This window comes from Mya arenaria, chromosome 6, assembly GCF_026914265.1.
Source record: "Mya arenaria isolate MELC-2E11 chromosome 6, ASM2691426v1".
Classification (NCBI taxonomy): domain Eukaryota; kingdom Metazoa; phylum Mollusca; class Bivalvia; order Myida; family Myidae; genus Mya; species Mya arenaria.
In genome coordinates, this window is record NC_069127.1 from 71,907,183 (window position 1) to 71,912,813 (window position 5,631).

A 5,631-nucleotide genomic window follows, 5' to 3' on the forward strand; every position below is an offset into this window, starting at 1 on the left:
AGTTTTCCATGTAATAAAGACAATAGTTTTTATCCAATTGATATGAAACTCTATCAGATTACTTGTCTACATGTTGTCTAGAACATTTGTGATTATGGGTCACCTCAGGTTAAAAACTATGTCACTTTTGCAAAACTTCCCCATGTCAAAAATTTACTAGTTTTTATCAAATCTTCATAAAACTTGTCTGCATGTATCTTAGGCTATTGTGAATATGTGTCATTTTGGGTAAAAAAGGCATTAGGTAAAATGTTTGGAAAAACTTTTCCCTGTTCTAGATTAAAAGTTAAATTTTATTTAACTTTTTGAAAATATTTGTATGCATGAAATCTTGATGATAAACTGTCTCATCTGGAGTCAAAAACTAGGTCTTTGGGACTTATTTCTTAGGAAAATCTTATGTATTTATAAAATGTTCATTTTTCCTCACACAAATGGAATAGTTTCTGTTGATCTTCGTGAAATTTGATCGGGTTATTTGTATGAACATATCTCTGATAAGTATAAATATGGGTTTTCTTCGTTAAAAAAAATAAAATTCACTAGCTCAAATCTTAGATTTACAAAATTGCATGGTAAAATAAACACCCGGCTTTAAAGTGGCGTTGCTGCATTGGCGTCTTGTTAATTATCAATACTTAGTAATACACACACGACCTTCATCAAGATAACACACGACTCACTGCGCTCTTTATACAAGGAACTACGATGTAACATACGACACATGATGTTCTTCAAACAGAGAAACGATGTGATATGCGCGTAAGCCGTTACGTGGCTTGCCGAGGGTCGAAATTTTCGATCCGAACCGAAAAAACATGATTGATATTTTTTCTTGATAATATTAAATTATCAATCTGTGGAAAAAATGACGTAGAAACGCACTCTGTACATTTCACCAAAAAACGCGTGCGACGTTGTTTTCCTACGTCATATGGCGCAATAACTTAAAATCACTGTTGACGTATTCGGCAACGCAGGTGCCCTCGGGTCGGATTTTTCTATCCGGAACGGAAACACATGACATATATTATTATTATTCCACCACTGGTCACATGACTGGAAACACAACTCCGGTATACAAGAAACGGCGTTCTTGAGACGTATGAACGATGACGGACGATGTACCTGGCGAAACACGGCATTCTCCAGACACAGAAACGAAGGCGTAACATTCGACGCACAGAATTATAGCGTTCTATAGACAAAGAAGCGACGACGTATCAGGCGACACACGCGGCGATTTTCAGCCATAGAAACGACGACGTAACATGTGATACACGCGGCAATCTTCAGCCAAAGAAATGACGACGTAACAGGCGCAACACACGACGTTCTCCGGACATAGAAACGACGACGTAACAGGCGCAACACACGGCTTTCTCCGGACAAAGTAACGACGACGTAACAGGCGCAACACACGGCGTTCTCCGGACATAGAAACGACGACGTAACAGGCGCAACACACGGCTTTCTCCGGACAAAGTAACGACGACGTAACAGGCGCAACACACGGCGTTCTCCGGACATAGAAACGACGACGTAGCAGGCGCAACACACGGCGTTCTCCGGACATAGAAACGACGACGTAGCAGGCGCAACACACGGCGTTCTCCGGACATAGAAACGATGACGTAGCAGGCGCAACACACGGCGTTCTGCGGACATAGAAACGACGACGTAGCAGGCGCAACACACGGCGTTCTCCGGACATAGAAACGACAACGTAACAGGCGCAACACACGGCGTTTTCCGGACATAGTAACGACGACGTAACAGGCGCAACACATGGCGTTCTCCGGACATAGAAACGACGACGTAACAGGCGACACACACGGTGTTCTTCGGACATAGTAACGACGACGTAACAAGCGACACACATGGCGTTCTCCGGACATATTAACGACGACGTAACAGACGCAACAAACGGCGTTCTCCGGACATAGAAACGACGACGTAACAGGCGACACACATGACGTTCTCCAGACATAGAAACGACGACGTAACAGGCGCAACACACGGCGTTCTCCGGACATAGAAACGACGACGTAGCAGGCGCAACACACGGCGTTCTCCGGACATAGAAACGACGAGGTAACTGGCGACACACATGGCGTTCTCCGGACATAGAAACGACGACGTAACAGGCGCAACACACGGCGTTCTCCGGACATAGAAATGACGACGTAATTGGCGACACACACGGCGTTCTTCAGACTACAATATAGCCCGGCACAAGATAAATGTTTATAGATGACCTATACCGGCATGTCAATGTTTCATGAATGTGCTCAGACGGCTGTCCTTGTAGGTGTTTGTCTGGTTTTGTTAAAATTACTGACCATCTATACAAATCTTTGCAAGGACTAACCGTTAAGATTATTTTCTTGGCTTTTCCGACCGACGTGGCGTCATAAATACGTACGAAACGAATAAAAACGTTTCCAATGCTACGGTTTCCACCAAGAGCGCACATGGCAATACAGCTTCCATGGCTTGAACAGAACTACAACTAGGCCAGGCAAAGCCTTGCTATAGGTATGGTTCGAAATTCAATGAAAATAATCGGCGGAGAGGCCAATACGACGTAAGGAAACGGGGCGTACCGGTCGGTATTCGTTCCCACGCTCTAGTTCGATATATTGAATGAAAAAGACCTATATCCTTGTTGTATTCGCTGTGTGGTGAAGCTATATTTAACACCACGTCAATGCTCATTGACTACTGTACAGAGTAACCTAATATTACTATCTTTAACTATACATTCACAAGTGCATGGATTCGCTCTTCGTGTTTAATGTATATCGTATCTTTATTGGTATTTTTAGATGGCGTTTATAGCGTTTACTAAGAGTGATAGAACATTTAAAAAGAAAGCAACATTTTACTTCGTGTTGGTATACATGTTTTATTGTATTTTAAGTATATGACATCGTGAATGTGTTTGTGAACATTGTAGTTTACTTAATCGTTTAGTACAATATGTTATATTCAACATTTAATTTTTTAAAGCTGCACTCTCACAGATATACCGTTTTTTTGGTCTAGGAAAGAGCAAATATTTGGGTAAATATGTGCAAACCAATGATAAAAGATTGCTGGTAAAAAATCAGATCACAGATTTTCATATTTCCGTTCGAAAATTAATGTTACTAACGGTTTAAGAAAAATGCATAAAACATTATTTTTTAACTTAAATATAAAAATCTGCGATCTTATTTTTTGTCAGCAGTCTTATATAACTCGTTTCCATGCATTTTTTGCAAAAATTGGCTCGTTCCAAGACAAAAATAAAAAAAGTTGTTAAAACGTTCAATCTGTGAGAGTGCAGCTTTAATGAAACTACAATTATGGATTGGAGTGGCTGGCCAATCTGGAAGTGGACTTCTACTAAATTGTCAAACTTCTTGAACGGTTTTCTCAATTTTAGAAACCTCGGTTACACTCGTTCAGTCGTCAAGGACCAAACTGTTGCTTGAACGAAACAAACAAAATACATGTACAGTACAATAAGGTGGATGACCATCATGTATACGAATTGATGTTAAGCATTCGTTGGAATTGCCATTTTTACCTACTTCTCAACAGCAGAATGCCCCTTACAGCAGACGTGTTGACGTCCGTTTACACACGGTGGCGGCGTATCCATCCCGACAACAACCCTAACACTGAGTGTTGCTTCAGTTTTCCCTACCAGATGTGCCTGTACAAATTAATGTATAGCATTCGTTGTCATCTGATAATGAGTTACAGGATAATTTAATAGTCGTTGTTGACGTACGACAACGCGTATACACGATACCGGACACATTTGGAATCCTTCGTACACCAGCCTTAATGACGTTTTTTTTCACACGGCCACCGTATTCATACTGATATCAACAACTTTTCAAACTAAACTGTGTTTTCATAAGTACTCACTGCCTTCACGATTATTGCTGGTCCGAGTTTTTTCCCCATTTTCAATCATCGCTCTGGTGTACGAGAACAGGCTTCATGAGAGATAAAAGCATAAATAAAATAGTTGGTGTTGTTCTGGGCATCGATAAACTAAATGATAGTATAGCTCGTTCAATGGCCAATGTTGAGGCCGAAATATCCATTTGAATGTCCATTTGTTGTTATTCCAATCATTTGGGCAAGGATTGGCAAATGACAAGATTTCGAGCTAAATCCCAGAAACCTTGTGCTAACTGTCACATCCAGGCAATATTAATAGTTGGTAATAGCATGTGAATGCCGAAATCCTGAGATTTGATTTCAGTCCCCATGTCAGACCTTTATCCATTATTTTTTAACGTTCCTAAGAAATTACTAAAGGACAAGCTAGTCAACAGTCAGAGAGCCAAATTGTATCATTTTGGCAGAGTCCAAACAATCCCAATGTTGGTCGCAGCCATACGAAATGCATCCCTGTAGCTGAAATTTAACAGAATGCCACTGATGCCATTTCCAACACACGTGACACGAATGACTTTTTTTATTTAAGAAGAGAATCACATGCATTCTGGCATGATTCAAGATGCCAATGCCTCATTAAACCTCTACAGAAAACATGCACATGTGCTATTTCTATACATTTCCTATTACATTATACTTGGCTTCCATTGGTGGGGTCCTCGAGACTTCTCGATTGTTCAAACCCCAGCAAAGGTTAGTTTTATTAAACACAGCAGACAACTATAAAAGTATACATTTCCCGAGTGGGTTAGTAATATTTATTTACTATTTAGTGTATAGTAGACTCTTGATATCGGTCGGTTCATTCGTAAACTGGTTGTTGTATGGCGTTGTGGTTTAAACTGCTGTACAGTGCGCTTATCGAGAAAACGGAATCATTGACAAGTAAGACTAGTGAGTATCTGTGTCGGTAGTTGCTAATAATAGAGTGGGGGTAAAACCCACACAATTATCTGACTGCTGAACGCGGTGAGGTCAATGCGTTTAAAACGTCTTGGCGGAACGCACGTGAAAATGGCATTTCCAGGTACGTTTCTTTTCTATGGAATATTGAAAGTACTGTCATAGATTTACAATGTTCTGTTGTTGAAACGTAGTTTTAAATGTAAATGCATATTTTAAATTTAATAATTGCGTTATAATTTATCATTCAAATTAAGACGTTTTGATAACGTTAAAATCCGTTTGACTTGTCTTTTAAATATGCGCAGTGTAGCTGCAAAATTATTAAGCTATTTTTTCAGCTTAGTAAAAAGAAACAATTAATTGCAATATTGCATTTATAACTCTCTTGTTTGACAATTGTAATCATTCAATAAATCGCCCTTAAAACGGACGCATTTCCGCAAAAGGCGCGTCTGCATTTCCCCTTTTGTTGGTTATTGGATTTGTGCTGACGCTTTCTATTTTCGGTAGTGTACTAGCTTTTCACGCGATGACGTCACAGATTTCATTATAGCTACCTGTGCCATTTTCTAGCTATTTAAGGGTGGAAAAATAAAAACTTAGAGTATTTTAGGGTCATATATTAATATTTTGCCTAAATAAATCCGAATTAAATGCATTTACGTTCTCTATGACAAGGAAAACACCTTAATTTCATTCACATATTTTTCTTTGTCCGCGCATGAGCGCCGACATACTGAATATTTTCACCGGGGTAATGAGCAA